Genomic DNA, 18,267 nt, shown 5'->3' with positions numbered 1-18,267 from the left:
AGTTTCACAGGAAAGAGCTCTGCCAGGATCAGTTCAGTGATATTTGTCGTTTCACATCAGAGCTGAAAAAGTCACAAGTGCATCAGGTCGAGAACAAATACAGAGGCAGGAAGAAACGGTCAGTGATTGGCTGCAATGCAAGTGAGAGAGATGTTGACGCATCGCAAATCTGCGTGGTATTGGGTCAGAAGTTATTGCTCTCACAGACAGAAATATCTCCCCGATCTCGGTGCAAATCACCAACGTGATGACAAGAAAACTTCTCACTGAAATTATTCAGTCCATTGAGGTCACAGGATCTGAATACACCTGAAGAAGCTCAGAGGATGTTCCACTGAGGAGGAGTGCAGCAGGTGGAGAACTTATACTGACTGAGGGATTGTGTAAATGCTGCTCGGAGGTTAAGTGAGCGGGGTATAATCTACCTGCATGTTTCTGAGCCTGTGCTCGGTGTATTGGGAGCTTTGCTCCTGGTTGGAGTGTCCCCGGGATGGGCAGTAACCCGCTGATTGAAGCTGCAGTCCCCGCGTTCGGGTAAAATCCTGCTGCTTGTCCCACTGTAGAGCCAGGCAAGAAATAATCTCATTCAAAACTTGTGGAAGTGTAAATGTCACAGGGCTGTGAGATGACGTGTTGTGTTAACGTTTAACAACATATCGGAACCAGGAAGCTTTCCTCATAGTTACAGATGAGTACTTTTTAATATTCCTGCCCAGTGTGAAACAGGAGAGTTTGTGTTTGTTCCGCAAACGTGTGATAGTTTCAGTTCAGAAAAAGATCAACAAAAATTGGAAACTATTCTAATTTTGATCAAAACTTAATTGCGAAAAGGATTAACTATGTTTTCAAAAATTAAAATGAGTTATTTGAAATGACGAATGAATGTCCGCCGGATGACGAGTTGTCAGTTTCACAGGGGCCACAGTGATAAGGTTGGTGGGTTTAGGAAATTGGAAGTTACACATGAGCAGCTTTTGGGACTATTTCACCTCACTGTCGATTTCGTGTTCCAGCGAACAACAATCGGTGTTGTGATTGGCTGAAGATGTCACTTGTGTTCATTTTAAACATGTAATTTTGTATACTTCTAATGAAAACTCGGAAATCAAAATAAAAGGTGAGTGATATACTGTCAACCCAGGTTACATTTTTTGTCGTTAGTTTCCCTGGTGGTCTAGTGGTTAGGATTCGGCGTTTTCACCGCCGCTGCCCGGGTTCGATTCCCGGTCAGGGAATAATCAATTATTGTTGTCCAGCAGAATGTTCAATGAAACTGAATCGCAGTTTCACAGAAAAGAGCTCTGCCAGAATCAGTTCAGTGACATTTGTTGTTTCACATCAGAGCTGAAAAAGTCACAAGTGCAGCAGGTGGAGAACAAAGACAGGGGCAGGAAGAAACGGTCAGTGATTGGCTGCAAAGTGAGAGAGATTATGAAGCAAGCGAAAATTTGAGTGGTATTGGGCCAGATTTTGATGCTCACACAGACACAGTAATCCCCCCCCCCCCCACACACACACACACACACGATCAGGGGCCGAATCTCGGGCGTGATGACAAGAAAACTTCGAACTCAAATTATTCAGTCCATTGAGGTCACAGGAGCTGAATACAACAGAAGAAGCTCAAAGGAAATGATACTCACTGAGGGATTGTGTAAATGCTGCTCGGAGGTTAAGTGAGCGGGGTATAATCTACCTGCATGTTTCTGAGCCTGTGCTCGGTGTATTGGGAGCTTTGCTCCTGGTTACAGTGTCCCCGGGATGGGCAGTTAGCCGCTGGTTGAAGCTGCAGTCCCCGCGTTCTGCTGGCAGCGGGTGAATAGAGAATTAGGGTAAAATCCTGCTGCTTGTCCCTCTCTCACCCACTGTGGAGCCGGGGAAGAGAGAAACACATTCCAAAAGTGTAAATGTCACAAGGCTGTGAGATGACGTGTTGTGTTAATGTTTAACAACAAATCGAAATGAGGAAGCTTTGCCTCATAATTACAGATGAGTAAGTTGTATTGTTTATGCCCTGTCTGAAACAGGGGAGTTTGTTTATGTTCAGCAAACGTGATAGTTTCACTTCAGAAAAAGATCAACATAAACTGGAAACTTCAAATTTTGATCAAAACTTAATTGCGACAAAAAATGTTTTTAACAATTGAAATGAGTTATTCCTATTTACTGATGAATGTCTGCCCGATGTTGCGTTGTAAGTTTCACAGGAGCCACAGTGATCAAGTTGGTGGGTTTTGGAAATTGGAAGTTACACATGAGCAGCTTGCTGGGCTATTTCACCTCACTGTCGATTTCGTGGTCCAGCGAACAACAATTGCTGTTGTGATTAGCTTAAGATGTCACTTGTGTTCATTTTAAACATGTAATTTTGTATACTTCTAATAAAAACTGGGAAATAAGAATGAAAGGCGAATGATATACTGTCAGACGGGTTAAAGCCCTGTTTGTCAGTTTCCCTGGTTGTCTAGTGGTTAGGATTCGGCGCTCTCACCGCCGCGGCCCGGGTTCAATTCCCGCTCAGGGAATGATGAATTATTATTGTCCACCAAACTGTTCAACGAAGCTGAATCGCAGTTTCACAGAAAAGAGCTCTGCCAGAATCAGTTAAGTGATATTTGTCGTTTCACATCAGAGCTTAAAAAGTCACAAGTGCATCAGGTCGAGAACAAATACAGAGGCAGAAAGAAACGGTCAGTGATTGGCTGCAATGCAAGTGAGAGAGATGTTGACGCATCGCAAATCTGCGTGGTATTGGGCCAGATGTTATTGCTCTCACAGACAGAAATATCTCCACGATCTCGGTGCAAATCTCCAACGTGACGACAAGAAAACTTCTCACTGAAATTATTCAGTCCATTGAGGTCACAGGATCCGAATACACCTCAAGAAGCTCAAAGGATGTTCCACTGACTGAGGAATTGTGTAAATGCTGCTCGGAGGTTAAGTGAGCGGGGTATAATCTACCTGCATGTTTCTGAGCCTGTGCTCGGTGTATTGGGAGCTTTGCTCCTGGTTACAGTGTCCCCGGGATGGGCAGTTAGCCGCTGATTGAAGCTGCAGTCCCCGCGTTCTGCTAGCAGCGGGTGAATGGAGAATTAGGGTAAAATCCTGCTGCTTGTCCCTCTCTCACCCACTGTGGAGCCGGGGAAGAGAGAAACACATTCCAAAAGTGTAAATGTCACAAGGCTGTGAGATGACGTGTTGTGTTAATGTTTAACAACAAATCGGAACGAGGAAGCTTTACCTCATAATTACAGATGAGTAAGTTTTAATGTTCCTGCCCTGTCTGAAACAGGGGAGTTTGTGTCTGTTCAGCAAACGTGATAGTTTCACTTCAGAAAAAGATCAACATAAACTGGAAACTTCAAATTTTGATCAAAACTTAATTGCGACAAAAAATGTTTTTAACAATTGAAATGAGTTATTTCTATTTACTGATGAATGTCTGCCGGATGTTGCGTTGTAAGTTTCACAGGAGCCACAGTGATCAAGTTGGTGGGTTTTGGAAATTGGAAGTTACACATGAGCAGCTTGTTGGGCTATTTCACCTCACTGTCGATTTCATGTTCCAGCGAACAACAATTGCTGTTGTGATTGTCTGAAGATGTCACTTGTGTTCATTCTAAATATGTAATTTTGTATATTTCTAATTAAACCTGGGAAATAAGAATGAAAGGCGAATGATATACTGTCAGACGGGTTAAAACCCTGTTTGTCAGTTTCCCTGGTGGTCTAGTGGTTAGGATTCGGCGCTCTCACCGCCGCGGCCCGGGTTCAATTCCCGGTCAGGGAATGATGCTTTATTGTTGTCCAGCAGAATGTTCAATGAAGCTGAATCGCAGTTTCACAGAAAAGAGCTCTGCCAGAATCAGTTCAGTGACATTTGTCGTTTCACATCAGAGCTGAAAAAGTCACAAGTGCAGCAGGTGGAGAACAAAGACAGGGGCAGGAAGAAACGGACAGTGATTGGCTGCAAAGTGAGAGAGATTATGAAGCAAGCGAAAATTTGAGTGGTATTGGGCCAGATTTTGATGCTCACACGGGCACAATAATCCCCCCCCCCCCCCCCACGCCCGATCAGGGTCCGAATCTCGGGCGTGATGACAAGAAAACTTCGAACTCAAATTATTCAGTCCATTGAGGCCACAGGAGCTGAATACAACAGAAGAAGCTCAAAGGAAGGGCCACTCACTGAGGGATTGTGTAAATGCTGCTCGGAGGTGAAGTGAGCGGGGTATACTGTACCTGCATGTTTCTGAGCCTGTGCTCGGTGTATTCGGAGCTTTGCTCCTGGTTGGAGTGTCCCCGGGATGGGCAGTAACCCGCTGATTGAAGCTGTAGTCCCCGCGTTCTGCTGGCAGCAAGTGAATGGAGAGTTCGGGTAAAATCCTGCTGCTTGTCCCTCTCTCATCCACTGTGGAGCCAGGTGGAGAACAAATACAGAGGCAGGAAGAAACGGACAGTGATTGGCTGCAAGGTGAGAGAGATGCTGACGCAAGCGAAAATCTGGCTGGTATTCTGCCAGATTTTGTTTGAATTTGGTAAATGCCATTGTTTGGTGGAAGTTGGTTCCTAGGTCATACCAGAGGTTGAACTGTGTAAATTCAGGATCACTTCACTACAGAGCATCCCACACACACAGTGAGTCTCCGGGGACGCTGCCTCAGCCCAGAGTTTTCCACACACACAGTGACTGTCCCGGGACGCTGCCTCAGCCCAGAATGTCCCACACATACAGTGAGTGTCCCGTGACATCCCAGCGCGTCCCCCACACACAGTGAGTGTTCCGCTACGCTGCCAAAGACATGACGGCGATCCGGCAGCGGGAGCTTCGAGAAGCAACAAAGAGCCAATTGACAAATGTAGCCCCGCACAATCAAGCTCCCTCCAGTTCCCCACCATCACCAGTGCGGACTGGCTGTCTGGGATTGCCTGTCTGGGTCTGCCTGTCTGGGTCTGCCTGTGTGGGACTGCCTGTCTGGTTCTGCCTGCCTGGGTCTGCCTGTCTGTGCCTGCCTGTCTGGGTCTGCCTGTCTGGGACTGCCTGTCTGGGTCTGCCTGTCTGGTTCTGCCTGCCTGGCTCTGCCTGTCTGGGTCTGCCTGTCTGGGACTGCCTGTCTGGGTGTGCCTCTCTGGGTGTGCGTGTGTGGGAGTGCCTGTCTGGGCCTGCCTGTCTGGTTCTGCCTGCCTGGCTCTGCCTGTCTGGGACTGCCTGTCTGGGACTGCCTGTCTGGGTGTGCCTCGAATACTAGCAGAGTGTGCAATGGATTGGACGTGAATTCATCTTTTTCTTCGCTAAATTGCTCTGCTCTTATGAATATGGACACAGCTTGGCTACACAAGGTTACAAGTGTGCCTGGGCGTTTTTTGAGGAAAGAGCAATGCACTGGGCAGTCCACATTCTCGTTATAATAATAATCTTTCCTCCTGTCACAAGTCGGCTTACATTAACACTACAGTGAAGTTACTGTGAGAATACATTGAGGGCTCAACGTTAGCATTCAATCCACACCCAGAGAGATATCGAGGCCCCCACATTACACAGAATTGTTTCCTGTTCAATGGCAGCTGAGTGGTCAGAATCTCTCTCCTGCATTTTGCACGGACACCGCAGAATGTCAAAATATTTATTCGATGGGGAAGAGAATTGGCAACTAACTGAAAAGAGGTTAAAATCTGATTTGTGCGGTGATCAGGCTTGTATATTTCTAAAATCGTTCAGAGGATAAACGACACAAAATATGACAATGTAACTGGGATTGGATAATATTTATACGTGGACGATAACGGTGAATTATTACAGCATTGGACTGTTGGCATTATTTAAATATTTTCCGGATCAGAATGAATGGATATTTCACCCCATTCCTTAACTCGTCTCGGAATTTACTCTGTGTCCCAGCATAAATAAACGGGTTGCTGCAGTAACTGAGCACCTGCAAGATAATTCCGCTTTCCTCCAGAATATAATTTGATTCCTCGAAGTTGGAGCCAGAGAAATAAGTAGTTCCCGCAATCCTAACGTAGAGGAAGGCAATCACAGTTAACACATAGGACAGGATGAAGCTGCCCGAGATGGCGACCAGTAAAACAATGGACTTTCTCCGCTTCTCCATCTCCGGGTCACTCTCATTCTCTCCATTGTTCTGGCTCCTGAGTCTCCTGCGGGCTCTGTTGGCCACTCGGATGTTTCTGATGGTCAGAGCATTGAGCAATATAATCAGAATGAATTGGAGACAAGGGGTGGAAATGCGGATTGTCCATTCATATGCGATCCATACTGGTGATGTATAAAACATGACCTTTACACTGCAGAACCAGGGCACGTCATTAATTACGTACAACGGTTTATAAATCAAATACAGGAAAGAAGATGCAAAAAAGCAACATATACAAATTGCCACGATGGCAACTGCCGCTGGCTTCGCTCTGCAATATTTTGTTTTCAGATTTTGGCAACAAATTGCCACGTATCTGTCAAAGGTGAAAGCCACTGTTAGCCATACAGAAATTCCAAAAAGTGTGCAGTTTAGGACAGCCCGGCAACGACATACGTGTGTGATGGACAGGAAAGTGAATGGGAAATAAATGCCAGCAATCCGGTTTAGTATCACAGAGCTGATAGTGACCATGAGGTCTGACACTGCCATAGACACCAAGTAGCAGGTGATACATCGGGAGAAGCCACATCTTCCTCGGGACAGGATCACGATCGCTGCCAAGTTTGCTGCAACAATTAGAAATTAAAGAGAGAGAGTTGGATGAGTAGAATGTGTGCTGGTGAGATTACGACAGCAGCTAAATTACACTTACATCCAAAGAAAAATCATAATTTTAGTGGCTTATTTGTGAAATCTCCACCTTTTCTCTTGGTAGTTTCTTGTCAATGCTCAACCCCGACATAGAAACATAGAAAATAAGTGCAGGAGTAGGCCATTCGGCCCTTTGAGCCTGTACCACCATTCAATATGATCATGGCTGATCATATAAATTCAGTATCCCATTCCCACTCTCTCTCCATACCCTTGATCCCTTTCGCCACAAGGGCCACGCCCAGCTCCCTATTGAATATGTCCAATGAACTGGACCCAACAGCTTCCTGTGGTAGAGAATTCCACAAGCTCACAACTCTCCGAGAGACGACGTTCTTCCTCACCTCAGTCCTGAGTGGCTTACCCCTTATTCTCAGGCTCTGACCCCCTAGTTCTGGAAGTCCTTAACATCGGGAACATTCTTCCTGTATTTAGCCTGTCCAGTCTGTAGCCACCTGGGTTGGCCACTTCCCGACTTAAAATGGAGAACCGCAAAGACCGAAGGGAAATTCAGCCAACACAGGCAAAGGCTAGCAAGTACAGAAATCATGTGTATTGAAACCTGTAAAAAAACAGACAGCACTGAAACCAGCAGCCATCTACATAGTGATGAGCAATTCCAAGGCACAATTGCAACAGTTAAGGTGAATAAAGCCAAGCCAGACTCCTCGGCGCCAGCAGGAGCCAAGACAAAGGAAGGCCAACGGATATTTAGGGACCGCCCAGCGATCAGGGAACAACTCCAGTATTGGAGAAATCGATCCAAGTGATCGGAACGCAGTCCAACCACTTGGAACCAGGTACAGGGTCCGTCCCTGGGGACTATAAAGTAAAGCCGCCAAGTTCAAATCGTTCTTCTTGGGCAAGGTCACTCAGCAACGTGAAGCAACCCCTGAGAGTGAACTGTCCAGCGGCCGCACCAACCAAGTAAGTCTCAAGTCAATGCTCGCTACGAGATAGGCGCTCCTAGCTACCAGTACATACCAGCTTTTGAATCCTGCAGACTCAGGGCCTGAACGAAAGGCCATTTGTTCCCCTGACCTGGTGGGTCAGTTCCGAAGCTAAATATAGGCCTTTTAGTGATAGGAATAGTCTAGAAAGTAGAATTTATGCATGAATAGTGATTTACTGTGTATAATAAATGTGTTTTGATTTGAATCTTACTAATTGGTGTGTTAAGTTATTGATCAGTCCTTGAACTTGAACCTCATGGCGGTATCATAAAGATACCCGGCGACTCTAGAGCAAAGGTTAAACAAACAGAGCAAATTACGAATTAAGAGCCAACCGAGAGATAGCAACAAGTCCCATCAGGATTTTATATGTTTCTATGAGATCCCCTCTCATTCTTCTAAACTCCAGTGAGTACAAGCCCAGTCGATCCAGTCTTTCTTCATATGTCAGTCCTGCCATCCTGGGAATTAGTCTGGTGAATCTTTGCTAGACACCCTCAATAGTAAGGATGTCCTTGCTCAAACTCAGACACCAAAATTGCACACAATACTCAAGGTGTGACCTCACCAAGGCCCTGTATAACTGCAGCAAGACACCCCTATTCCTATACTCAAATCCTCTCGCTATAAAGGCCAGCATGCCATTAACTTTCCTCACCACCTGCTGTACCTGCATGCAAACCTTCAGCGACTGTTCCACCATGTCACCCAGGTCTCGTTACACTTCCCCTGTTCCTAAACTGCCACCATTCAGATAATAATCTGTCTTCCTGTTTTTGCCACTAAAGTGGATAACCTCACATTTACCCATATTATATTGCATTTGCCAAGTATATGACCGCTCAGCCAGCCTGTCGAAGTCACCCTGCAGCCTCTTTGCATTCTCCTCACTGCACACTCTGCCACCTAGCTTAGTGTCATTTGCAAATTTTGAGATATTGCATGCAATTCCTTCGTCCAAATCATTAGTGTATTTTGTGAACAGTTGGGGTCCCAGCACTGAACCCTGCAATACGCCACTAGTCACTGCCTGCCACCCTGAAAAGGACCCATTTAGTCCCACTCCCTGATTCCTGTCTGCCAACCAATTTTCTATTTACATCAATACGTTACCACCACCCCCAACCCCTCCCCCCCTCCCCCCCCCCCCGCCCCTAAGTCCGGATACACAACATCCACTGCTTCACCATTGACCACTCTACTGGTCACATCCTCAAAAAATTCCAGAAGGATTGTCAAGCTTGATCTCCCTTTGGTGAATCCATGCTGACTTGGACCGATCCTGTCCCCACTTTCCAAATGTTCAGTTATTTCATCCATAGTAATTGACTCCAGTATTCTCTCCACCACCGATGTCAGGCTAGCCGTTCTATGATTCCCAATTTTCTCACTCCCTCCCTTTTTTAAAATTGGGGTTACATGACCAACTCCTTTTCTGTGCTAAAAATCGCTAATGTATTTTATTGACACTGAACTGTGTGAATGATACAACAATGTACAATAATCTAGTAGACCATGCCGGAGAACATAACGGTTATCAGAAATAACATGAACCAAACTCATGGGCACCACATCATCAAGTAGAAAAAATAAAATCAATAACGTATTACACAACATCTCTAACTACTTTATACTTTACAGAATAGAATCCCTACAGTACAGAAGAAGACCATTCGGCTCATTGAGTCTGCACCAACCCTCTGAAAGAGCACCCAGGCCCACTCCCCCGGCCTATCTCCATAATCCTGTAACCCCATCTAAACCTTTTCAGATTCAGGGACAATTTAGCATGGACAATCCACCTAACCATCACATCTTTGGACTGTGGGAGGAAACCGGAGCACCCGGAGGAAACCCACGCACACACGTGGAGGACAACCTCCACACAGGCTGGAACTAAACCTGGGTGCGTTGTGCTTTGAGGCAGCAGTGCTAACCACTGTTACCCCTGAATAATATATGCAATAACAGAGCCCCAAAATAAATTAATAACAGCACTTGTATTTAAAATGTGTTACATCCGGCTAGGCCGTGAAGTGATCTCTTCATGTGAATGAATTGAAAACTATCACCCATTGGTAAACTCGTCAATCACATTGTTTGATAAAATTCTCAAGCTGAGAGCAGCGAACGGACAATTATTGATTTAGGAATTTGAGTAGTGATGTTGTCTAAACCCACTGTTAACTCCGAGATCTTCTCCTCGTAGCTGCCTGAGCCTTTTGGTGTCAAAACGTGCCAGAAGAAGTGACAGATGATAAAGGGTCATTTGGAACAAAATGCCCACAATGACCATAAGACCATAAGACATAGGAGCAGAATTAGGCCACTCGGCCAATCGAGTCTGCTCCGCCATTCAAGCATGGCTGATATTTTTCTCAACCCCATTCTCCTGCCTTCTCCCCATAACACCTGAACTCCCTATTGATCAAAAGCCTATCTGTCTCTGTCTTAAAGACACTCAGTGATTTGGCCTCCAAAGCCTTCTGTGGCAAAGAGTTCCACAGATTCACCACCCTATGGCTGAAGAAATTCCTCCTCATCTCTGTTTTAAAGGCGTGTCCCTTTATTCTGAGATTGTGTCATCTGCTTCTAGCTTTTCCTACAAGTGGAAACATCCTCTCAACATAAGTTTCAATAAGATCCCCCCTCATCCTTCTAAACTCCAACAAGTAAAGACCCAGAGTCCTCAACCGTTACTCATATGGCAAGCTCTTCATTCCAGGGGTAATTCTTGTGAACCTCCTCTGGACCCTTTCCAAGGCCAGCATATCCTTCCTTAGATAAGGGGCCCAAAACTGCTCACAATGCTCCAAATGGATTCTGACCAGCGCCTTATACAGCCTTAGAAGTACATCCCTGGTCTTGTATTCTAGCTGTCTCGACATGAATGCTAACATTGCATTTGCTTTCCTAACTGCCAACTGAACCTGCACGTTAACCTTAAGAGAATCATGAACAAGGACTCCCAAGTCCCTTTGTGCTTCTGATTTCCTAAGCATCTCCCCATTTAGAAAATAATCTATACCTCCATTTCTCCTTCCAAAGTGCATAACCTCACACTTTTCCACATTGTATTCCATCTGCCACTTCTTTGCCCACTCTCCTAGCCTATCCAAGCCCTTCTGCAGCCCGCCTGCTTCCTCAGTACTACCTGTCTTTTTGCAGATCTTTGTAACATCTGCAAACTTAGCAACAGTGCCTTCAGTTCCTTCTTCCAGATCATCAATGGATATTGTGAAAAGTTGTGGTCCCAGCACCGACTCCTGAGGCACACCACTAGTCACCGGCTGCTGTCCTGAAAATCAAGGTTCACCCGAGGAAGGAGCTGCCCTCCGAAAGCTAGTAACTCGAAAGAAACCTATTAAACTTTAACCTGGTGTTGTAAGAATTCTTAATGTTAAAAACAGAATAGAATTATGTTTACTCCGTGTTAGCAGCGTGATACTCCAGACACACAGTGACAGTGTGGACAAAAGGATAATAATAATAAACGTTATTGTCCCAAGTAGGCGTACATTAACACTGCAATGAAGTTACTGTGAAAAGCCCCTTGTCGCCACATTCCGGCGCATGTTCGGGTACACAGAGGGAAAATTCAGAATGTCCAAATTACCTAACAGGACATCTTTCGGGACTTGTGGGAGTCGATTTCAGCGGGTGCGGTGCGCAAGTGATTTCTGGGAGGTAAGTTTCTCCTTTAAAAACACTTACCTTCACAGGAGCAGGCCAGTCGATTTCAGCGGGAGCGGTGCACAAGTGATTTCTGGGAGGTAAGTTTCTCCTTTAAAAACACTTACCTTCACAGGAGCAGGCCAGTCGATTTCAGCGGGAGCGGTGCGCAAGTGATTTCTGGGAGGTAAGTTTCTCCTTTAAAAACACTTACCTTCACAGGAGCAGGCCAGTCGATTTCAGCGGGAGCCGTGCGCAAGTGATTTCTGGGAGGTAAGTTTCTCCTTTAAAAACACTTACCTTCACAGGAGCAGGCCAGTCGATTTCAGTGGGAGCGGTGCGCAAGTGATTTCTGGGAGGTAAGTTTCTCCTTTAAAAACACTTACCTTCACAGGAGCAGGCCAGTCGATTTCAGCGGGAGCGGTGCGCAAGTGATTTCTGGGAGGTAAGTTTCTCCTTTAAAAACACTTACCTTCACAGGAGCAGGCCAGTCGACTTCAGCGGGAGCGGTGCGCAAGTGATTTCTGGGAGGTAAGTTTCTCCTTTTAAAAAAACACTTCTTTTCTGTTTTATTTTTTTCCACCCGCGGACTTCTGGGAAGAACCCCCCCCCCCCCACCCTCCCCAACCAATAAATTGTAGTGTAGTGTCTCCCACCCGCCCTCCTCCTCTAACCTAGTAGTAAGACCCATTGGTGTGAGGTAAGTGCCATATTATATTATTATTAGCATTATTATATTATATTATTAGCATTGCGCAGGTCAAGGAGACACAGCCAGAGTGAGAGAGATGCAGACAGTGAGAATTTGCTAGTTTGGTGCAGCAAGGTAACCCAGGAAAGGTAAGTGGTTAATCTAATTGTGCTGATTTTCAGTTAAAAGTGCAGGGTAGTGTCTGATTGGCTGAAGCTGCCCCCACCATAAACTTAAATTAAACTAATTAATTAATTAGTGATGGCTGGTCAGGTGATGTGCTTGAGCTGCTTGATGTGGGAGCTGGCAGATCCCATTGCGAGCTGCAGCGACCACATCTGCAGTAAATGTTGGCTGCTCGAAGAGCCCCGGCTCAGAGTTGATGAGCTGGAGTCTGAGCTTCAAACACTGAGGCACATCCGGGAGGGGGAGACTTACCTGGACACTGTGTTTCAGGAGGCAGTCACACCTATCAGAGTAAGTAGTTTAAATCCTGCTAGTGGCCAGGGACAGCAGGGTGTGACTGCAAGTCAGGCAGGTAAAGGGAACCAGCAGTCAGGAACTCAGGAGCCTCAGCCCTTGACTCTGTCCAACAGGTATGAGGCACTTGCTCCCTGTGTGGATGGCGAACAGGGTTGCAGGAAGGATGAGTCAGCTGAACAAGGCACCATGGTTCAGCAGGCCATTCAAGGGGAGGGAGTAAGGTAGGCAAGTTGTAGTTGTAGGGGATTCTATTATCAGGGGGATAGATAGTATCCTTTGTGAGCAGGATAAAGAGTCCCGCATGGTATGTTGCCTGCCCAGTGCTAGGGTGCGGGACATCTCTGACCGGCTTGAAAGGATACTGGAGAGGGAGGAGGAGGATCCAGTTGTTGTGGTCCATGTCGGTACCAACAACATAAGCAAGTCTAGGAAAGAGGACCTGTTTAGAGATTATAAAGAGCTAGGATTCAAATTAAAAAATAGGTCCTCAAGGGTCATAATCTCCGGATTACTGCCCGAGCCACGTGCAAATTGGCATAGGGAGGCAAGAATAAGGGAAGTTAACACGTGGCTGAAAGAGTGGTGTGGGAATGAGGGGTTCCTTTTCATGGGAGACTGGCATCAGTTTTGGGACAGGGGGGACCTATACCGTTGGGATGGTCTCCACCTGAACCGAGCTGGGACCAGTGTTCTGGCGAAAAGAGTAAATAGGGTGGTCAATAGGACTTTAAACTAAAGATTTGGGAGGGGGGGGGGGGGGAGGGAAAGTCAGGGAACCAAGAGGTGAAGTAATCAGTGGGAAGCGTAGCTGCTTAGGAATACAAAAAAGCACAAAAAGACAGAACTCAGGAGAGGTTACAATAGTCCCCATCCCACAAAATATGACACAGTGTATGGAAAGGCTCAGTAAACCAAGGTCCACCACACTAAGAAAACAAAAAGGGATGGTCAATAGAGTAAAGTGCTATATTTAAATGCGCGCAGTGTATGGAACAAGGTAGATGCGCTTGTGGCCCAGATTGCGACTGGCAGGTATGATGTGGTAGGCATCACAGAGACATGGTTGCAGGGGGTTCAGGACCAGGGATTCACAACCTATCGAAAAGACAGAGAGGTGGGCAGAGGGGGCGGGGTTGCCTTGTTAATTAGGAATGAAATTAAATCAATAGGACTAAACGACATGGGGTCGGATGATATGGAGTCTGTGTGGGTAGAGTTGAGGAACCACAAAGGCAAAAAAAACATAATGGGAGTTATGTACAGGCCTCCTAACAGTGGTCAGGACCAGGGGCACAAGATGCACCACGAAATAGAAAGTGCATGTCAGAAAGGCAAGGTCACCGTGATCATGGGGGACTTTAATATGCAGGTGGACTGGGTAAATAATACTGCCAGTGGACCCAAGGAAAGGGAATTCATTGAATGTTTACAGGAGGGCTTTTTGGAAGAGCTTGTGATGGAGCCCACGAGGGAACAGGCCATTCTGGACTTAGTGTTATGTAATGAGCCAGACTTGATTAAAGATCTTAAAGTAAGGGAGCACTTAGGAGGCAGTGATCATAATATGGTCGAATTCAATCTCCAATTTGAAAGAAAGAAGGTAGAATCAGATGTAAAGGTGTTACAGTTAAATAAAGGTAACTACAGGGGCATGAGGGAGGAACTGATGAAAATCGACTGGGAGCAGAGCCTAGTGGGAAAGACAGTAGAACAGCAATGGCAGGAGTTTCTGGGAGTAATTGAGGACACAGTACAGAGGTTCATCCCAAAGAAAAGAAAGGTTATCAGAGGGGGGATTAGGCAGCCATGGCTGACAACGGAAGTTAGGGAATGCATCAAAGCAAAAGAGAAAGCCTATAATGTGGCAAAGAGTAGTGGGAAGTCAGAAGATTGGGAAGGCTACAAAAACAAACAGAGGATAACAAAGAGAGAGATAAGGAAAGAGAGGATCAAATTTGAAGGTAGGCTAGCCAGTAACATTAGGAATGATAGTAAAAGTTTATTTAAATACATTAAAAACAAACGGGAGGCAAAAGTTGACATTGGGCCGCTCCAAAATGACGCTGGTAATTTTGTGATGGGAGACAAGGAAATAGCTGAGGAACTGAATAAGTACTTTGTGTCAGTCTTCACAGAAGAAGACATGAGTAATATCCCAACAATTCCGGAGAGTCAGGGGGCAGAGTTGAATATGGTAGCCATCACAAAGGAGAAAGTGCTAGAGAAACTAAGAGGTCTAAAAATTGATAAATCTCCGGGCCCAGATGGGCTACATCCTAGAGTTCTAGAATCCTAGAGATAGCTGAAGAAATAGTGGAGGCGTTAGTTATGATCTTTCAAAAGTCACTGGAGTCAGGGAAAGTCCCAGAGGATTGGAAAATCGCTGTTTTAACCCCCTGATCAAGAAGGGAACAAGGAAAAAGATGGAAAATTATAGGCCAATTAGCCTAACCTCGGTTGTTGGCAAGATTCTAGAATCCATTGCTAAGGATGAGATTTCTAAATTCTTGGAAGTGCAGGGTCGGATTAGGACAAGTCAGCATGGATTTAGTAAGGGGAAGTCGTGCCTGACAAACCTGTTAGAGTTCTTTGAAGAGATAACAAATAGGTTAGACCAAGGAGAGCCAATGGATGTTATCTATCTTGACTTCCAAAAGGCCTTTGATAAGGTGCCTCACGGGAGACTGCTGAGTAAAATAAGGGCCCATGGTATTCGAGGCAAGGTACTAACATGGATTGACGATTGGCTGTAGGGCAGAAAGCAGAGAGTTGGGATAAAAGGTTCTTTTTCGGAATGGCAACTGGTGACGAGTGGTGTCCCGCAGGGTTCATTGTTGGGGCCACAGCTGTTCTCTTTATATATTAACGATCTAGATGACGGGACTGGGGGCATTCTGGCTAAGTTTGCCGATGATACAAAGATAGGTGGAGGGGCAGGTAGTATGGAGGAGGTGGGGAGGCTGCAGAAAGATTTAGACAGTTTAGGAGAGTGGTCCAAGAAATGGCTGATGAAATTCAACGTGGGCATGTGCGAGGTCTTGCACTTTGGAAAAAAGAATAGAGGCATGGACTATTTTCTAAACAGTGACAAAATTCATAATGCTGAAGTGCAAAGGGACTTGGGAGTCCTAGTCCAGGATTCTCTAAAGGTAAACTTGCAGGTTGAGTCCGTAATTAAGAAAGCAAATGCAATGTTGTCATTTATCTCAAGAGGCTTGGGATATAAAAGCAGGGATGTACTTCTGAAGCTTTATAAAGCATTAGTTAGGCCCCATTTAGAATACTGTGAGCAATTTTGGGCCCCACACCTCAGGAAGGACATACTGGCACTGGAGCGGGTCCAGCGGAGATTCACACGGATGATCCCAGGAATGGTAGGCCTAACATACGATGAAAGTCTGAGGATCCTGGGATTATATTCATTGGAGTTTAGGAGGTTGAGGGGAGATCTAATAGAAACTTACAAGATAATGAATGGCTTAGATAGGGTGGATGTAGGGAAGTTGTTAACAGGGGAGACTAGGACCCGGGGGCACAGCCTTAGAATAACGAGTAACTTTAGAACAGAGATGAGGAGAAATTTCTTCAGCCAGAGGGTGGTGGGTCTGTGGAATTCATTGCCACAGAGGGCGGTGGAGGCCGGGACGTTGAGTGTCTTTAAGACAGAAGTTGATAAATTCTTGATTTCTCGAGGAATTAAGGGCTATGGAGAGAGAGCGGGTAAATGGAGTTGAAATCAGCCATGATTGAATGGTGGAGTGGACTCGATGGGCCGAATGGCCTTACTTCAGCTCCTATGATTTATGGTCTTATGGAAAGCGGAGCACCCAAAGGAAACCCACGCAGACACAGGGACAACGTACAGACTCCACACAGACAGTGACCTAAGCCGGGAATTGACCCTGGAGCTGTGGAGCAACAGTGCCACCCACTGTGCTACCGGGCCACACACGGCGAAATTGTGTGAGTGAAAGTGGGAAGTTTGCAGCTACAGTGAGGAATTTATACTTTGAAAGAGGAGAAGTGACAGGAGAGTTGGCGAAAAGGAGAGAGTTGGCGAAATCTGTGTAGTGCAGAGATTTATCCATTACATGAAAACTGCTGCTATATGGGAAGATATTTTATAACGCCAGCATAAATAAACAATACCACCAAATTTATTAAAAGTGAGGAATTATATCATTAATAATGATCAATTACATCAGGAAATGGATTAAGTTGTCTCAGTAAATTGGAGAAACAATACCGATGATTGGAGACATTATGATGACAAATCGGAGAAATTGGATCAATTAGAATTTTAAAATCTCTTGATCGAAGGTGATAAATTTTCGGTTGGAGGAGAAAGGATGTTTGCACAATGTACATGGGTAAATGAGAGCAGAGATACAGGTAGTCAATAACATCTGTAAGTAATAACCAGTTACATTATTCATTGGAACCCCTATGGCTGCAGGGAGAGGAGAGTAAATGGCAAAAACAAGAAGATTTGGTGATGCGTGTGGGTTGAGCAGAAAGTCTGAGCAGACTCTGAACTGCATTGAAAATGTGTCATGTTTAAATCGCATATCACACTCCAGGGGGACAATTAAATGTTTGATACATTAAATTAAGTAAACTAATGGAAACAAACCGGTTAGCCTGACTTCAGTCATTGGTAAGATTTTAGAGTCCATTATTAAAGATGAAATCGAGGAGTACTTGGAAGTGCATGATAAAATAGGACTGAGTCAGCACGGCTTTGTCAAGGGGAGGTAATGTCCGACAAATGAGTTAGAGTTCTTTCAGGAAATAACAAGGAAGGTCGGCAAAGGAGAACCAGGGACGTGATTTATTTAGATATCCAGAAGGCATTTGACAAGGTGCCGTATAAAAGACCGTTAAATATGTTAAGGGCCCATGGTGTTAAGGGTAAGATCCTGGCGTGGATAGAGGATTGGCTGACCGGTAGAAGGCAGAGAGTGGGGATAAAGGGGTCTTTTTTAGGATGGCAGCCAGTGGCTAGTGGTGTGCCTCAGGGGTCAGTGCTGGGACCATAACTTTTTCTAAATGGGGAGATGCTTAGGAAATCAGAAGTACAAAGGGACTTGGGAGTCCTTGTTCACGATTCTCTTAAGGTTAACGTGCAGGCTCAGTCTGCAGTTAGGAAGGCAAATGCAATGTTAGCATTCATGTCGAGAGGGCTGGAATACAAGACCAGGGATGTACTTTTCACACTGTATAAGGCTCTGGTCAGACACCTTTTGGGGTATTGTGGGCAGTTTTGGACCCCGTATCTAAGGAAGGATGTGCTGGCCTTGGAAAGGGTCCAGAGCAGGTTCACGAGAATGATCCCTGGAATGAAGAGCTTGTTGCATGAGGAATGGTTGAGGACTCTGGGTCTGTACTTGTTGTAGGTTAGAAAGATGAGGGGGAATCTTATTGAAACTTATAGGATACTGTGAGGCCTTGATAGAGTGGATGTGGAGAGGATGTTTCCACTTGTAGGGAAATCCCGGACCAGAGGACACCATCTCAGACTAAATGGATGACCTTTTAAAACAGAGATGAGGAAAACTTTCTTCAGCCAGAGGGTGGTGAATCTGTGGAACTCTTTGTCGCAGAAGGCTGTGGAGGCCAAATCACTGAGTGTCTTTAAGCCAGAGATAGATAGGTT

General features: G+C 45.5%; 3 non-coding genes across 3 annotated transcripts; all 3 read left to right on the top strand.

Moving 5' to 3' along the window:
* Positions 1 to 1,163: 1,163 nt before the first annotated feature.
* Positions 1,164 to 1,235, top strand: trnae-uuc (transfer RNA glutamic acid (anticodon UUC)). Its single transcript has one exon. It is a non-coding gene; the product is annotated as a tRNA-Glu (tRNA).
* A 1,218-nt stretch (positions 1,236 to 2,453) lies between these two features.
* On the top strand, positions 2,454 to 2,525 carry trnae-cuc (transfer RNA glutamic acid (anticodon CUC)). Its single transcript has one exon. It is a non-coding gene; the product is annotated as a tRNA-Glu (tRNA).
* A 1,196-nt stretch (positions 2,526 to 3,721) lies between these two features.
* On the top strand, positions 3,722 to 3,793 carry trnae-cuc (transfer RNA glutamic acid (anticodon CUC)). Its single transcript has one exon. It is a non-coding gene; the product is annotated as a tRNA-Glu (tRNA).
* Positions 3,794 to 18,267: the final 14,474 nt, after the last annotated feature.

Source organism: Scyliorhinus torazame, chromosome 5 (genome assembly GCF_047496885.1).
Source record: "Scyliorhinus torazame isolate Kashiwa2021f chromosome 5, sScyTor2.1, whole genome shotgun sequence".
NCBI lineage: Eukaryota > Metazoa > Chordata > Chondrichthyes > Carcharhiniformes > Scyliorhinidae > Scyliorhinus > Scyliorhinus torazame.
Note: the sequence above shows the minus strand (reverse complement) of the source record. Positions and strands in the feature narration are given on the sequence as shown.